Source organism: Symsagittifera roscoffensis, chromosome 3 (genome assembly GCF_963678635.1).
Source record: "Symsagittifera roscoffensis chromosome 3, txSymRosc1.1, whole genome shotgun sequence".
In the NCBI taxonomy this organism is placed as follows: Eukaryota; Metazoa; Xenacoelomorpha; order Acoela; family Convolutidae; genus Symsagittifera; species Symsagittifera roscoffensis.
This window is the reverse complement of record NC_087064.1, coordinates 23,328,151-23,346,836: the sequence shown is the minus strand read 5'-3', so window position 1 is coordinate 23,346,836 and position 18,686 is coordinate 23,328,151. Positions and strand designations below refer to the sequence as shown.

At 47.1% G+C, this 18,686-nt stretch overlaps 1 protein-coding gene across 1 annotated transcript in view; it reads right to left on the bottom strand.

The window, feature by feature from the left end:
• LOC134841889 (leucine-rich repeat-containing protein 45-like) overlaps positions 1 to 18,686 on the bottom strand; it is a 449,626-nt gene that overhangs the window by 100,040 nt on the left and 330,900 nt on the right. The gene's annotated exons all lie outside the window — the stretch shown is intronic.

Here is an 18,686-nt window from a genome sequence, read left to right as displayed (position 1 = left end):
TTTGTACTGCCTAAATCATTCTTAGTTCTTGCTTGCTGGCTTTCCAAAGTATAGCGCCCTCAGAGAGTATCGTAACTATGTTTATTCTATCACTGTTTTTCTTGGTTAACCATGGTGTTCAATGAACAATGTTTCTCCTAACTGTGAAAAAAGCCCTCATTGCTTTATCACAGCGACGCTCTGCATTATTTTTTCATTTAAGGCATTCATGACAATTATTTCGAAGTCTTTCTCTTGAATTTTTTTTTAAAAAACCTTAATTTTAAAAGGGGCCCTTCCGTTTAGGTACGGTCGTGCACAAGCAGGATAGGGCCCATACCAGCATTATATGAAAACATCAATAAACAATATTGCAGGAATTAAGTCAAGTCAGCATTTAATGCATTGTCATTAAAAGTATTTACTTCAACCGTCCCTCCTCTACAACAGCACTAATCGAATTGTCTGTGAATTGCGTCTTACGCAGTGATCTGCAACCCCGTATACAAATGATAGCGCGATGCTTATCTTAGTTCTTATATAGTTTATTGTTTCTGCGTAGCTTTCATGCCTTTTTTCACTAGCTTTTTCAGCTATGCGCTACATTGTCAGAGTAGGTGCTGGTGCGGCACCACTAGTGCAGCCAAAATTGAGCGGGCAGAAGCTGCTCCGTTCATTTTGTAGAACTCTCTGTTGGTATTTTGAGTTTTTGTGATTCGTGGAAGTTATAGGCGTCTTTCGGTAGTCTTCGTGAAGTTTTTGCGTGCGGGTTGAAAACTTTGACATCACAGAAGGTTCGGCTAGACCTTGAGCCCCATAATCCATTTGCTTTTACATCTAGTCGAGCATCTTCATCAGTTGTGGTTGAATCGTTGACAAAGCTCTCGCCTTGCAACGACTGAAGTTTCGGCTCGATTTCAACATTAAAGCAAACCTCGCTCACGAGGGTGGCAAAGCTATCTCTAATTTCGTTATGCCTCGTGTGGGTGTATCCACCCTTTGCACAGTGAAGGTCGTGGGTAAGGTCAAAAGATTGGCCACATGCACATGTGAATGGAATGTTGGTTGGTTGCTATCTATACCTGAGATAAATTCCACCCCGGAATTTGGTTATATTCAGGTTAAAATTATATCTGCTAATAGGCAGTGCATTTAACCAGTTTGAGGCTCCTTTTTTGGAGGCCAGCTCAAATGCGTAATTTTCATTGTCGCTTGTCACTGTTGATCAAAATGTTAGTTCTCTTTTGGTCTTTTGGTTTGTTCTTTCAGTTTAAAGTGTTTTAATTTGTGTATAGATTTTTTCTTGCTCAGGTATAGGAGTTAATGTGTCTAGGACTGACGATGTTTTAACTGACCATTCTAAAGAATTCTCATAGTCAGAAATTAGCTTGATATTTAAACCAGACCCAATTTCAGTGGCAAAGAAGCGATGTCTCTGTATTGATGGCTGAAATTATCTTTACCAATTAAATTTGGAATTAGCTTTTCCTGTAGTATCTTCTCGCAGGCCTGCATGTTTTCTATGGTATTGGGGATACTTCTAGCTAAAAACGATAATTTTTCTGGTACCCCTTTCCTGTAAGAGGATTACACGCTTTGTGGTGATGTTTCGCGATCTAGCCAAGTTTTTTCAGCACTTTATTATGTTCTTCTAACTGAGTTACTAAGAAAATTTTACATTCAGTCTCGGATCCTATGACAGAACCAAGTACTCTGGCCCTTTTCTTCTTTTGAAAACTTTTTTGAAAACATTTTTGCCTCATTGTATTTTCCATCTCATACAATGAGCTGGCAATTCGATGCCTTCACATGATATCCAAAATGTTTTCCGTGTTTGATAAGGTTGTCAAGAACTCTTCGCAGGCTTTTCAAATTATCGACTGCGTTCCCATCGTCTGCATACCATTTCTGTGTTAGGCTGTTATCGTTGACTAGTTTTATTAAAAGTGAAGTGGCTAGCCCGTACATTGCCATTGCTTATGGGTCTCCTTGTGTAGTTCCTTCTCTAGATAAGATTGCTTTTTTATTTACGAAGAGTTATGATGGATTAGAGTATGAGTTCTGTTTTGCTGGTAGTATCGAAGGGCATATATTTGCAAAGTTTTTTAAAGCCAGCATCCTGTTTAGGGAGTTAAATGCATTTTCCGCGTCTATCAGTAACATTGCATCGGAATCTGTTCTCTCATATTGCTTTCTAAGCGTATGAATTGCATATTCAATGCCACATTTTTGGCCAAGGCATAGTTGGTAATTCGATCCGAGTACCCTAAGTTCGCTTTTTAAGCACTTTGTGATCGTTTTACCTATTATTCTGCGGATGACTTCGCCTATGCCAATTGGCCTAACTCCTGGGTTTTTATCAAGTGAAATTAGTCGACAGGTTTTATATGGTTCAAGAAGCTTATGACTTAGTGTTTCTGTCGTGTTTTCTGTGCGATTTTGGCTAGTGTCTTTGATATTTCAACTGACTGTTAACCAAAGTGCGTTAGTTTGAGTCTCCACTCATTTGCATCCAGATCTGAGGGTCCATGAGAACCATGTGTTGTCATGGCAGCCTTCCTAATTTTCTGGGCGTTTATTTGGTCGAACGTGGATGAGTGGAAAGGGATTTTATCTTCCGAGCATGATGTTATATAGTTGCTGTTTGTAACAGTCGCCTACGTAAGTTACATTTGAGGCTAAAGAAAAATAGGCCCTATAACCATTGGCTCAAGAATTAGGGACAGTATCTCTTGTGTTTTTCTACCTCAAGCGGTCGGAGCCAATTCGGTTGACTTGCGACATGAGACTAAAGTCCTTGTTACAGCTCAAAGGCCACTACCAAAATACTCCCCACTCTAGAAAATAAGAACGCCCCCATACTCAGGTCTCAAAATACCTAAAATACACGAACACCGATAAAAACAGGATCGGAACCTTATGTATAGTTACTTTTTATTTGACAGTGGACCTTTGATCCATTTCAGATTGATCAACCTAAAAACTCTCCCTAACTCAACATAACAAAATAAAGCAAACTCAAGAAAATTAAATTAGATACTCACATACCGACATGACCTCTAGAATTGAGTAACTAAACTATAAAATTAACTCTAGAATTGATTGTGTAATCAAGTTTAACTCGAGAACTTGTAATCAATAAGTTCCAGCTCAAGAAATAGGTTTTGGTTCTGGACCATTGGGAGACTTCGGTTGTCCACCTTTTCACCGAAGGTTCAATCTGGTCCACTCGAAATTACTCTTCCTCCACTCGCGATTAATTTTTGTCTCCTGTCAAGAATAAGACAGCTCTACTCTCCTTCGAATTATGTATCGGAAATTGCAAATAGCAATTTCTTGCTGCTATTTTTTGACTATTTTCCCGCAATTGTTGTTCGAATCTTCTGAACAAATTTGCATTTCACCCCAAAATCAAGACTAAACGTTATCTCAAGGTCAAACTTCCAAATATGACCGACTGGCACATACTCACCGGACTCAAGATCGATGTCCTCATCGCCTGTCGTCGTCTGTCAGTAAGCCCCCAGAATGTTGAGTGCGTCTCAAGATACAGTGCCAGTGGTCATTTACAGAAGTTTGCAGCAGATTTAATTTATCTACACCCCCAAATTAACAACCATGCAAATTTGTCACATTATCGCTAAACAGCAATCAAAATCTGCATACACCTGAACGCTGAATTTCCGCTTCGTAAGCTAACGATTAAAATATCTTTAAATTTACCCATTCAGAAATTTTACATGCAGCACTTTGATTTATATAGTATGTATAATATACTAGTAAGAATAATTTGTTCTGAAATCACACTCACGCCTCTTTTTCTTTGTACCACTCTCGACTCAAGAACGAATCCCTGAACACCCTCTTCAGTTGGTGCTCCTTGTCTTCGAGGTACTGGGTCCTGACACATTCGACATCGTAATCTGCCTTGCCAGTTCTTCTTTGTCATCGGAACTGATTACGATCACTTCCCATGCCTTCAGCTGTCCGTAGGCCCGCATTCACTCCCTTTGCTCTTGTAGTCTTTTCGCCTGATTCGGCAGACCCTTCACTTTAGACTCCCTTTTCATGCAAAAGGAATTGTGCAAATTCAGGCTCACGTTCTTCGCCAAGTCCCTAATATCGGTTCCCTCCCTTAGGTGTTGTCTCGAGACACTCTACCAACTTTTTTCCAACCCGTGGTTATCGCATTACGATGGGTTAACAAGAGTCTCATGAAAGCTTCCGGTCCTATCTCGGCCAGGAACTGTCGATACCCCTTCTGATGTTTCTTTATGTGATCCTTCGTCACCGTGTATAACCAAGACGTCAACGCCGCTCGAAGCCATGGGAAGAATCTTAAGCGACTCCACGCGTGCTTCACATCCATACTTATAGAAAACACCTTGGACGCAAACTTAAACAACTCAAGCCTCCGGTTGTAATCAATGAAATATATTGATTCCGCTGTTGGTGCACTTGACTCTCGATATTTCGTCACAGTTTCCTCGATCCATCGCAACGCCAGAATCGAGCTCACCACGAAAAGGGTGACCTTCTGCTGATGGTCGGGTAACCCGACTGACCGAAATTTTTTCACGTCCCATATCAAGCAGAGGTTCGAATGCTCCGGATACCATACTGTCTGTGCCAGGCAGTGGCATGGGCATTCCCCATGTGTCAGGTTGATACTCCGGAGGTTACGTTCTCCCGAAGTTTTCAACAGAGGTTCAAACTCCATCATCTTCTCGTGTGTTACGTCATGTTCTTCCATGACTGGGGCACCGTTCATCGCTATCCCGATCGTGTTCTGTCTCTCAAAATCACTCGTGTTCTCGCTTTCCAAGCTCAAGAGTTCCTCCCCCAGACCTCACTCAAGTTCTCTCTTTGATCCCCTGGTACAACTCTCAGGATCTTCCTCAACAGTCTGTGTGAGTGATGCGTCGTTCGAGCCAGGCGTACACCCTTGGGTATTTGTCAAATAATACCCTCTGACTGGATGCCTCAACCATCGCCATATGTAATGGGTAGTGACTTCCATACCGATTGGCCATTAACGATCCCACCAGAGATTTTGCATTCATCGGCAAACTGTAAGCTTCACTCACGGGAAAACCCATCTCCGCCTCGAGACCAATTTTTCATCCTCTGATGTGCTTCTGGACCATTTGTAACACTCCAGGCCATGACTCCACGCTCAACGCCGTCACCAATTGGTGCTCCGATTCTTGCATCTCCAGTGATTGCAAGCTGCACATCCTTGAGAAGAATCCCAATGCCGTCGCCATGTTCACTGTGGTGCTCGCATAGCATTCAACCACTATCTGCACCTCACTTTTTTCTTTCTCCGTGATGTCACCAAATTACGTGGCTAAATGCTCCTCCTGAAAAGATGCAGGATCGTCCATCACAGGAATGCTCTCCACCTCCGTACACCAGGTCCAGACAACTACCCGGTTCCATCTTCTTCACTAACCTTTCTTGCTTGCTCGTCGTCTCCTCCGATTCCTTTCGATGAGGTAAGATTAATTTGTGCACCACGTTCAAATTCCCCAAATCTTCATCCTTCGCTGATGACAGTCTCACTCGCTCCGTAATTTCTTCAATCAAACTCGCGTGGGGATGAGGGCAGCAAGAGGGTCTCAGCAACCTACAAACAGTCCCCAAATTCGCGACCAACATATCGTTTCCATTTCACATCTGTAGTTCCACCCTCTTGTTCGAGCGCGGCACGCTGATCACCTCCGTCATCTTCTCAAATAAAAGACCTAGGAAATAAAAGACCTAGGCTTGGCCTTTCCCTTTCCGTTGGATCAATCTCAATGATTTTCTCCGTCCAGAACTTCAACAATTTCGTCGCCTCAAAATTCATGTAGGTGTTTCCGGCCTCCGAATCCAAGAAAGGGTTGTAAACTAGTCCTATCCCTCCAGACACATCTTGATAATCTCCACGTATTGTGGGTTTCGCATATTCTTCTGCTCGGGCCAAGTTACGATATACGTCATGCCCCTCCTCGAGTTTCTTGTTTTAGAACCTTCGTATTTCATCAAGCTTCCTATGGCTCTCTAGAGACTGCCTTGAGCTCTCTTCTTTTTCAATTCCAATACTCTGGTATACGTTCAGGATGACAGTTGAGACTCTCCTCTCCATGGTTTTACTTCCCATCGCTTTTTGATGGCACATTTACACGGTAGTGTCGCTTATCACTGACATGAGCCAACTCAAGAAACAAGTGGCATCTTTTCCTCTCGCTAGGCTCAATCCCGAGTTGTCTCGAGCAATATGTTGCACCAACATTTGGTACACCTGAAGACTCTTTTCGCCCAGTTTAAGCTTGTCGTGCGAGGTCAACGCCTCTAATGCCACTCCCGCAAACTCCACGTGAACATCAACTGTCCTGCCGTTCGGACAAAAGGATTCGCCATCAATGCAATGCTGACGACGGTGCTCTCATCGCATCTTCAAAGTACTCAAGCAGCAGGTTCTCCCGAGACCGGTTTCCCAATTCTAACTTGTTAACTTTAGCCTTTTGCTGGGTAGCCCAGTGCCGCCGCTTGCAGGACACCCCGCGATCAAGCTTCTTTAGGCAATTCTCCAGTTTTTTCGTGGTCTCTAGAGCTATCCGCCAAGGTCGAGCGGTAATTCTCGTCGCATTCCTCTCGAGAGGATCGCACGTCACTTGCTTTCCAATGGCCTGGTGTTGCGTCAAAAGCCACTCCTTGCGGATGTACACTTCCGACGTTTGTGCACTAGTCGAACCCCTCTTCGTGTTTGTCTTCTGTGGTTTGAAGTCATCCTCCGTTCCCGGACTCGCCGAGGCTTCCACTTCCTCCAGCACCTCGGCTAGCCTCCTAGGTGCTGAGTTGCTCTTGTAGGCCGCTGTTTTCCCTCGCACAAGAATCATGGGAGCTGTCTCTTTTAGATTCTTCTCTGAAAACGCATCCGCCGAAGGTCTCGCCCCTTCTGTCTCCCGTTTCCTTTTCCTGGACCTCATTCCTTTACTCGAGGGCGTTGTCACCGCGATCACTGACTCTACTTTTTTGTCCAGGTCCCTCTTTTCCGGCTCTTGCCTCCTCCCTCTCTAGCTTTAAGATTATTAGTTTTTTAAATCATTTTACTAGTCTTATTTTAATCATCCACCTCGACACTTATTCTTTTATCATCAGTTTTTTGTTTACATGGGTTAGCCCCGGCGTCCTTCTTCTGCTTCCTTAAGCGAATCTTCTTCTCGAGCAGCCCTTTCCTCCCTTTCTCGTCCAGTTCAGTGCCGATCAGGACTGGCTCTCCAAACTTCACTACCGTGTTCCACAGTTCTTCCTTGAAATCATTTTCTTCAAGTTGGTTTTCCACCCTGTGGTTAAACTCGTCCAGGAAATTTCGCCACGCCTCCTCGTGCTCAAGAACATGTCTTTGTTGTCTTCAAAGGTAATCTCTTCCCTTGATTCATCGGTTAGGAGCACCATACCCATGTTGGATGGTTCACTCGTTAGTGGCAGCTCAAGATTCTTCCGGGGAGATCCCAAAGGTGGGGTGGCCGTGTTTGCTCAGTCGTCCCCACTCAGTTCTTGTAATAGCTCACGTGTGGTGCCGGGGCTAAATTCTCTGTTCGTTGCCCCTCCTTCTGGCGTATTCGCCACCTCCATTTCCTCTCAAGCTTCGCTGAGGGTTTTGTCCATGCTCTCCCCCTCTCCTGACTACAGGTGGTCCCTCTCTAGCGCGGCAGTGAATCTGTTTTCCACTGAAAGGTTCCTTCTGTCTCCTGGGGTTCCCACACGCAGGGGTGAGGATGTCGTCGAGTCTGCTGTTTTATACTCAGTGAGGGATACATACAGGGGCTCTGCCGCATCCAGCCTTTTCCCTTCTTGCCTCAACTCCAACTCCTCCAGACCATAAGGCGCGCGGTACTTTCTCGTGGTAAACGTCATATCGTCCTTCAGAGCCATATGCCCCTCTTCCACGATCATCCTTCCATCGTCATAGATTGGCAGCTTGTTCTCGAGCTCCGTCTCCTCATGTGTTCTCAAGACATCTCGGAGCTCAAACTTCGGGGGCATCGAACCTCGCATCTTCTTCGCTAGTGTAGCCCACGAATTTATCTAATCTCACACGTGTGGAAAAACACCGCTGCCGAGTATCCAATGAAGAAAGGATCCCAGCCATTCGTGAATTCTCTCTGTTGTCTTTCTACCGTGCCTCTCGCGTGTAGGGAAGGGACTACCAGGGAGCTGTCCATTCCCAGGGTCATTCTTCTCACCGTCGGGAACTCGGACACGGCAGCGGGTAGGACATCCCGCTCTAGTATCGTATCCAATTCCTTTTCCGTGAATTCGAAACTCCTCGTCCACGCCGGGATCCTCTAGACTCCCCTCTTGTCCCTCGTCACTGGATTCAGGTTCCAAAACTGGAAAAGACCTCGATGGGACCTTCATGTTTTCCTCCCATTCTGCACTGCAGTTGTCCCCTAAAGTTGGACACCAATAGCTCGGGATCCTTGATTTTTCCAAAAAGCACCGTTTCACTCATCTGAGCTCTCAATTCTTCTTGTCTGCACCATTTGAGTGTCGTCCCGTCTGAAATGCTGATCAGGCTTACGTGCCCCACCGAGTGTCAGTACGCCACCACGAGTGGATCCGGGAATGCATATGTCACTGCTGGCCCGTAGACGCAGGTCGCCACTTTCCCCAAGCCTCTGATCATCCCCATTGGGTCAGATCTCATGGCCAAACACAAGTCAGTCAGATGGGGTATGCCCCCATTTGCCTCTCGCAACTCATCTCTCGTCTTGGGGTTTCTTTACTTGCCCGTTAAGTATCGATTTTGCTTCAGCAGGTACACCACAAGCAATGTCTTCATCCCGGCAGCACACTTGTACGAATAAATCTCCATACTCGGGTGAGCCTTCCTTACCGACAGAGGTTCCCCATGTTCGTCAACTGATGAAACACCGTCTGTTCCCCATGCGTCAAGAGTACCAGCGTCAGATACCTATCAATCCGGAGCGTTCTTACGCCCCTACTTAACATGGCTGCCGGGCCGAGGTTTCTGGGGTACACCAGATACAAAGCCAGCAAGAGGTTGATGGGCATACTCAAGAGCTCCTGCACGAACGCTTCAAAGATGCTGTTTCCTGCTTAGTACACCTCTTTCAGATACTTCTTTTCCCAGCATGGACTCGAGAATCAAAAGATTTTTGTGGTCCCTCCTGGTCTTCATCTCACATTACGCATGATTCATCCAGAAACCACTAACCATGACCGTCATCTCCCTCTCATCTGCCAACTCTAGCTGCTCCTCAAGAAAGTTCCATATTTGTTTGATGAGGGGTGGAGCACTCTCCCTCGTCTTGTTCGTCGCACTCTCAAGGCTGGGGGTCAGAAACAGCCACCTCCTTCTTGTGTTAAGCGATATCCTCCAATCGATTCTCGGCCGCGGCCACATTCTGTTTTTCATTGTTTGGTCCTCTCGCAATGCTGGTGGAGCTTGTGACCGTCATATACATACTCCGGAACCACAGCTTAGCTGTTAGAGGGGTTATTGCAGGATGATCATCCCCAATCTCCGAGTTAAAATTCAGCTGTCGGGCAAGATTCCACACCTCAAGGCAGAGAACCTCCTCCAGCACAATCAAGATGTCTGCTGACTAATAAAATTTTCTCAGAGTATGAGATACATCAGCCCACGCCGCTGCCAGTTCAAACGTAAGTCTCAAGTTTATTGGCTCCAACTCGCGATTCGGAGCGGCCATAAGCATCCGCCATGCATTGCCCTCTGCTATCAGGATCAAAATTGCATACACGAACTGTAATGCTGGTGGCATGCTCGCGTAACCTGGCGATGACGTGAAAACCACTCTCGTCTTTGGCAAAATAAAGAAGCTACCAACTCCTCCACCTCGTTCATTTCTGCAAACAGCGTCTGAATTGCTTCCCAGATCTTCTTGGGTGTTGGTTCCGCGCCTTTCAAGTGCTCTAGAAGTCCTGCCGGATGCAGGTGGTCATTAATCCCCGCGAATAGCAAAAGCTCTGGCTCGCATGGCGTCTCCGATTTTATAGCCAACAACGGGGTCAGCATTTCATTCAGTTCCGCTCCAGGCAGCAGGTACACTAGGGTTTCTGGCTAAAATAACTTCGGGACGTCCCGTCGTAGTCCGATCCTGCCACGATGATTGCTCTCGCTGCTTCGGGGTTTGATCAATCGTACACGGCCAAGGTTTTTGCTAGCTGTGAATTGCCACAGGATCTACAATACCTCGGGTCTTCGACGAGCTTTGGGCCCATGTATCCGGTATCCGGGATCCCCATGCTCTTTGGCTCAAGAAGTTTTGCCACTCTGATTCTGGCTATGCACGTTCGATGCTTGGGAAGCTCCCCGATTAGACTTGGACTCCCTAGCTGCTTGAGAGGCCTGTAATTGACTGGGCTCATTATCGATTTCTGTGGTATTTCCGTTAGATCTGCAATTTCCAGTGTCTTTGCTCTCTAGAAATGCGTTTTGTGGGCCTTTGGCCAATCCACACAGTGATGCCTGCTCAAGTTCTCGTGCGACACATTCTTAAGCCCCAGAACCTCCGCCAACCCTTGTCAAAATGCCAGATCTTCCAGGTCTAGATCCTTTATTCTCTCTAGATATCGGGCTTTGCTCATCTCTCCCGGTCTCTCCATCTTCTTGTTGTCCACACCACCACCGCCCGCGGACACTACTGAGCTCTGGGGTGTGGATGATCTCGAGCTCCGCCTCCTCAAGTGTTCTCAAGACATCTCGGAGCTCAAACTTCGGGGGCATCGAGCCTCGCATCTTCTTCGCTAGTGTAGCCCACGAATTTATCTAATCTCACACGTGTGGAAAAACACCGCTGCCGAGTATCCAATGAAGAAAGGATCCCAGCCATTCGTGAATTCACTCTGTTGTCTTTGTACCGTGCCTCTCGCGTGTAGGGAAGGGACTACCAGGGAGCTGTCCATTCCCAGGGTCATTCTTCTCACCGTCGGGAACTCGGACACGGCAGCGGGTAGGACATCCCGCTCTAGTATCGTATCCAATTCCTTTTTCGTGAATTCGAAACTCCTCGTCCACGCCGGGATCCTCTAGACTTCCCTCTTGTCCCTCGTCACTGGATTCAGGTTCCAAAACTGGAAAAGACCTCGATGGGACCTTCACGTTTTCCTCCCATTCTGCACTGCAGTTGTCCCCTAAAGTTGCACACCAATAGCTCGGGATCCTTGATTTTTCCAAAAAGCACCGTTTCACTCATCTGAGCTCTCAATTCTTCTTGTCTGCACCATTTGAGTGTCGTCCCGTCTGAAATGCTGATCAGGCTCACGTGCCCCACCGAGTGTCAATACGCCACCACGAGTGGATCCGGGAATGCATATGTCACTGCTGGCCCGTAGACGCAGGTCGCCACTTTCCCCAAGCCTCTGATCATCCCCATTGGGTCAAATCTCATGGCCAAACACAAGTCAGTCAGATGGGGTATACCCCCACTTGCCTCTCGCAACTCATCTCTCGTCTTGGGGTTTCTTTACTTGCCCGTTAAGTATCGATTTTGCATCAGCAGGTACGCCACAAGCAATGTCTTCATCCCGGCAGCACACTTGTACGAATAAATCTCCATACTCGGGTGAGCCTGCCTTACCGACAGAGGTTCCCCATGTTCGTCAACTGATGAAACGCCTTCTGTTCCCCATGCGTCAAGAGTACCAGCGTCAGATACCTATCAATCCGGAGCGTTCTTACGCCCCTACTTAACATGGGTGCCGGGCCGAGGTTTCTGGGGTACACCAGATACAAAGCCAGCAAGAGGTTGATGGGCATACTCAAGAGCTCCTGCACGAACGCTTCAAAGATGCTGTTTCCTGCGTAGTACACCTCTTTCAGATCCTTCTTTTCCCAGCATGGACTCGAGAATCTCAAGATTTTTGTGGTCCCTCCTGGTCTTCATCTCACATTACGCATGATTCATCCAGAAACCACTAACCATGACCGTCATCTCCCTCTCATCTGCCAACTCTAGCTGCTCCTCAAGAAATTTCCATATTTGTTTGATGAGGGGTGGAGCACTCTCCCTCGTCTTGTTCGTCGCACTCTCAAGCCTGGGGGTCAGAAACAGCCACCTCCTTCTTGTGTTAAGCGATATCCTATCGACTCCAATCGATTCTCGGCCGCGGCCACATTCTGTTTTTCATTGTTTGGTCCTCTCGCAATGCTGGTGGAGCTTGTGACCGTCATATACATACTCCGGAACCACAGCTTAGCTGTTAGAGGGGTTATTGCAGGATGATCATCCCCAATCTCCGAGTTAAAATTCAGCTGTCGGGCAAGATTCCACACCTCAAGGCAGAGAACCTCCTCCAGCACAATCAAGATGTCTGCTGACTAATAAAATTTTTTCAGAGTATGAGATACATCAGCCCGCGCCGCTGCCAGTTCAAACTTAAGAAGTCTCAAGTTTATTGGCTCCAACTCGCGATTCGGAGCGGCCATAAGCATCCGCCATGCATTGCCCTCTGCTATCAGGATCAAAATTGCATACACGAACTGTAATGCTGGTGGCATGCTCGCGTAACCTGGCGATGACGTGAAAACCACTCTCGTCTTTGGCAAAATCGAGAAGCTACCAACTCCTCCACCTCGTTCATTTCTGCAAACAGCGTCTGAATTGCTTCCCAGATCTTCTTGGGGGTTGGTTCCGCGCCTTTCAAGTGCTCTAGAAGTCCTGCCGCATGCAGGTGGTCATAAATCCCCGCGAATAGCAAAAGCTCTGGCTCGCATGGCGTCTCCGATTTTATAGCCAACAACGGGGTCAGCATTTCATTCAGTTCCGCTCCAGGCAGCAAGTACACTAGGGTTTCTGGCTAAAATAACTTCGGGACGTCCCGTCGTAGTCCGATCCTGCCACGATGATTGCTCTCGCTATCAATCGTACACGGCCAAGGTTTTTGCTAGCTGTGAATTCCCACAGGATCTACAATACCTCGGGTCTTCGACGAGCTTTGGGCCCATGTATCCGGTATCCGGGATCCCCATGCTCTTTGGCTCAAGAAGTTTTGCCACTCTGATTCTGGCTATGCACGTTCGATGCTTGGGAAGCTCCCCGATTAGACTTGGACTCCCTAGCTGCTTGAGAGGCCTGTAATTGACTGGGCTCATTATCGATTTCTGTGGTATTTCCGTTAGATCTGCAATTTCCAGTGTCTTTGCTCTCTAGAAATGCGTTTTGTGAGCCTTTGGCCAATCCACACAGTGATGCCTGCTCAAGTTCTCGTGCGACACATTCTTAAGCCCCAGAACATCCGCCAACCCTTGTCAACATGCCAGATTTTCCAGGTCTAGATCCTTTATTCTCTCTAGATATCGGGCTTTGCTCATCTCTCCCGGTCTCTGTCTTCTTTTTGTCCACACCACCACCAACGCGGACACTACTGAGCTCTGGGGTTTGGATGATTCCTCATCGTCTCCTTCCATCGGTGCGGCTCTTAGTTGCCTACTCCTGCTGCTTCTTGAGCTTTCTCTCGAGTCGATCCTTCCTCCCAAACGATCGGACAAGGGCCTAGCAGCGGAAAAGGGAGGTATTGGGGGTGGACCAAAGGTGAACTGGCCCATCTACAGCAGATCCGACTCCAGAAAGTTTATGTGCTGTTGGAAGACACCGTTCAGCCACCACATGCCCCTGGGCCTATCGAAGTGGATGCCATCCGAAGACGCATCATCCGGAAGCGAGTTTTCCATCATGCTTGCCACGTCGAGTAGTCTCACGGGGAGTACGCTTCTCTGCAGTATTTGCCTGATGATTTCATTGAAATTGCGCACCCTGTCGTTCAACTCCCTCGCGTTCTGATCAGCCATCATGTTTTAAGGGACGGTGCAAGTAGTGAGTATGGCTGGATCTAGGCAGATCCTCAATTCCTTAAGAATGCAACTCATCTTTTCCTGCAGCCTCATCAATTTCCTCTGCTCGCCTATGGACACGTCATTGGTTCCTATCATCAGTGTGACCGTGTACATCTTCGTCATATCCAGCATTTCTAGTGACGCCAACATCTGGGAGGTCGCGGCACCCGAAAAATTCAAGATCCCCACCTGCCAATGCGCTTGGAGTCGCGTCAGCATTCGTATCAGGCTGTCCCCTATAACCAAGTGGACTGCACCCTCTGGTATCCTGGGCTGTCTGAAATGTTCATTCCAAGAAGCGTCGTGGAAGGCATCCTTCCGCGCGTTGCGCCGCTGTCCAATCCATCCGGTTATGCCTGTGATAGGCACCGTCTTCTTGTAGCTTGCGATTATTACACTCCTCACTGGGTGGTCTCTCCAATTGGGAGGTCGCTCGTCTCGTGCTGAATTCTCTTGAGCCCTTGAATGCAAGCTCTCTTGCAACTCCTTGCCTCTAGATTGCGCAGGGAACGAACTGGCTCGGAAGTCGTCCATGCTTCCAGGCCCTCATTCATGTGTTCTTGGGCCGCACGGTCCAGGTTGAAGCAACCGCCCGATCGAGGAGCTTCGTCTACCTCCATTTGTGACTCTGGTCTCAATCTCGCGACTTTCTTGTAGCCTCTGCTCCTGCACTCGTTCTGCCATCAGCAGATCCCGATCCGGAATCGCCTTACCTCGCTCAAGTGTTGCCTGCTCGCGATCAAGTTTGGCTTGATCCCTTTCAAGAGCTGCCTGATCCCTATCCAGAGTGGCCTTGTCCCGTTCCCTTTGGTTCCATTCCAACTCTCTCTTCATGCTGCCGAGATCAGGATACGACTCCTTTGTTTGTTGCGAGCGGAACCACGACGGTGGTTTACTTGTGGACTGAGTCCCTGCTCCTGCTGGCGGTCTGGTCGGAAGTGGAAATTCTCCCGCACCATATTCCGTATTGCTGCTCAAGCCAGGGTTTCTCGCAAGGTCATGTCCTCTCAGGCCTCCATCCACTTTCCAGGATAGCCATGTGGTCTGTTCCTGATTTGAATTTCCGTCTGAAGTGTATCCCACCATCAACACGGCTTCAGTCGCTGACTCCCTGCATTCGCCTCGTGCTTCCAGTTGCAGGATGGCATTCAACATTACCGCCAATCTTTCGTCCACTAGCTTATAATCGAGGTCCCTCAAGCGCTTGTATAGCTCATGGAGGGAATGCTTTTTGAGCGCTGCTGGAGTAGACTTCCAGAAGCGATCCGCCATCGTTGCTATATTTTCAAGCGATTTTCCGTATCAACCAACTTGAGAAATACCTTACCAGTTGAAATCGAGAAATTTCTTACCAATTAAACTTGAGAAATACCTTTCCCCAATTGATACTTGAGAAATGTCTTCCTCTACTGCTGCCAGTCGAGAACTTATTCGAGATCTCCCGTTTCATTCGATTGAGTGTAGCCTGATTGTCAATTCAATTTTTGCAAATCAATCTGAAAATAGAACTCATTTTTAGACCAAGATGTTTTTGCTCATGCCTAGCCTAAGTATCCCCATTAATACCTTCAAGTTATTACCCTAACAACTCCATTAAGATGATTCAATTTAGATGTTAAAAACATGCAGATTCATTTTATGTTTTAGCACCATTTACTCTTCAGAAATTAATTGTCATGCCAACTACTTTAAAATTCATCTACCTGACTCGTGCCCCCTCTTACCTAGCTTAAGAACCTGTGCCCCCAACTCAAGACTTCCAGGTCCATTCAAAGATCAGGCGATACTCAAGTAGTACTTCTTGTGTAGGTGCACCACTATCTCCGTTTCTGCAACGACCACATGTAGGATGGCGTATAATTACCTAGGATTCAACCTGCCCCTGTTTGGATCGTAAACCGGCATTGAGACCTCTCGTATCCCTCTTTCGACTATGAAGTTCCTCAACCTCGTTAGTGCCAACATTACGTGCTCAGGGTCTATCGCGTTCCTCTCGTTGACCCTCGTCACCAAAAAACACAGATATTTAGCAGGAACTTGTGAAACTGAAGGAGGAAGCGCAGCCATTCCTCCCAACCCTGGCCTCTGCCTGAATAGAAACTCCACATTCTGATATTCTCTTTTGAAGTCTGCTTCCAGTCTCGTGTTTAAACTCATGTCCGCTGTGATACAGATCGCACTAGTCCTATCAGACAAAATGAAGTCGCTGTCTGTGATCAGCATGTTCTCTGAATATTCATTCGGTATCTCGAATTTTGTCTTGAAAATTCTTCCTATGGTAGGCTCAGCTTCCTCCTGATCCAGTTACAACCAGTTAGTCTCTCTCACTTCCCTGAGCTTCTTTACCATCAAATTTTGGGTGTGGGTAAGTCCGACCCCCACTCGCCGGACAAAAATATTTATCGGCGTCCCCGTCGATGATGCTGGGTTCAAGTTATCCGTTGATAATTCTAGTGACCGGTCGGTGACTGTCCAACCAAATAATGGATTTCCTGTCTTCACATGTTTCATTGCTGACACGTCGATTTGTTGTATGTTTTGCGCCTCCCTTTTGTCAGTCTCAATATTGTGCATCCAATCCAGTACCCTCAGGTTTGTGTTTTCCCTTCTTTTTATCTCGCTTTGTTCCAGGTCTACTTCTCTTTGCGGTATGGAGTATTCTTCTTGCAAGGAGTGCTCGCTGTCGTTGATGATCTGCCACTCTTCATCGGCTACCAGCTGGGCCACGTTCACCAACTCCTCGCTTACCTCATCTGGTTGTATCTTGTCAATCTTGTCATACCTGTTGTATCTCGTGCCTGTCCGTTTGCGATCGCCTTTCCTTGTCCCTGTGGTCATCGGCTGGTCTGGTTCTGTCCACTGTGGTACCTCGTTCTGCTCTGGATCATTCCAATCTTCCTCCGCGAATGATCCACCTCTATCTTCTCGTTATCATCCATCCTCACGTCCTCGTTGCCGTCATTCTTCTCTCTGGTGCCTTTCTCGTTCACTTCACATGCCCGCTCTACCAGTAGATACTCGATACCTTCCATGTTCTGGGGTACACACCAGTCTTCCGGACATGGGACGTGTGGTTTCAGATTTTGGTAGTGCGCCGCACGCCCTGTACTCAAGCGATAGAAACGGCCCGTTGGTGTACCTCTGTTATCATATACGTTCCTCTCCATTTCTTCAGCAATTTTTAAGTCCCTTTTGGGGGTATGACATTCTAGAACACCCAAAAACGTAATGTCCCACAGCATACGGTTTTGCCTGAACTATTTTTTCATCGTACTTCTTCTGCTGTCTCATTTGTGCCAGCGCCGTGTTCCTTCTACAGAGTTTGTTCAATTCTTGTTGTCTCTTGACCGCTTCCTTCACGTACGTCTGCGGCGACCTCTTCTTCCCTTCATATTCAGGATAGAACAATGTCAGGGGCATTGCTCTCTCCCTGCCAGTAAACATCACGAAAAGACTGATCCCTGTTGTAGAGTGCTGCGTGCTGTTGTACGCCCCTACCACTTGTGGCAGACATTTGTCCCAATCTAACATGTATCTCGAGCAAAATACCCTCAGAATGCTCACAAGAGTTCTGTTTTGCCTCTCCACTAATCCGTTTGTTTGAGGATGGTAGGCTGTTGAACGCGGTTCTTTTGTCAGGTCCCCCACGAAGGCCTTCCCATTGTCCGACTGGAATGTCATCGGACAACCATGTCGTGATGTCAAGTGCGTTATCAAATTATAACAAGTCTCTTTAGCTGAGGCCGTCTGACATGGTACAGCTTCTGCCAGTTTCGTGAAGTGGTCTATAGTTACTAGTATCTGATTGTATCCCGAGTCGGTCATGCGGATCTTCTGGTGGTCTATCTGCACGACCTCGTTAAATTCCAAGCTTTCCACGGACTTAAGTGAGAATTTCAATTTTCTAGGGTCCTTCACTTGCAAACACGACAAACATGCGTTCACCCAACTTTAGCAAGCCTTTCTCAACCCTGGGCAGTCAAACCTGTGCAGTATTCTTTGTTGTACCTTGTCTCTTCCCTGATGTCCCATCTGATCGTGCGATTTGAACAACACTTCCGTCTGGTATAGCTGTGCTAATATGATGAGATTGTGCTTGTATATTATCTTCTCCTCATCTTTCCTCCTACAGGCTACCACACCATCAGCTGTGTGATAGAATAAACCCTTTCTCTCCTTATAGAACTGGCTCAAGATCTTGTAACTGTCCTCCTCCAGGTCACCTTTTTCCTTGTCTCCCGTCGGGATCCATTTGGAGAGGTTGCTCGACGTCTTATCATTCTTCTGGGTTCGTATCAGATCCGATAGTCTGAATCTCGCTTCGACGTGTTCCTTCAATACCATCATTTGACTATTCAGTTCTCCGGGACTTTGGATGTCGTCTTTTAGCTTAACGCAAACTATCCTTCTCAAGACCTCCCTGTAATCGTCCGGTTCCAGGTTCGTCCTGACATTTGAATTGCACGATAGCTCCCTGAATGGTTTCCTTGACACCACTATCTTCTCAAATTCTTCTCCTCCGTATGCATCTTGTTGCTCTAGGTTGCACGTTCCTGCGGAAGAGTCTGTTTGTAGTTCCCTGTCGTGGTGCCTCATTTTCTCTTCTGCTTATATCATGCAAAGACTGTCTTGGTCATCGCCACTCTTCTCTGAATCATCCTCCTATTCTTCCAACTCCCCGGACAAATTCTTCCTCACTGTCTCCTTCTGATTTCGACCACTCCCCGGACTCTTGATCTGGTCTTAGGTGGTCGGCTTCCTTCTTGAATGTCACTTCCTTCTTTCGAAATGTTTTCCATTTTGGTATGTCCTCTGGGATTTTCTCGACCAATGTCCG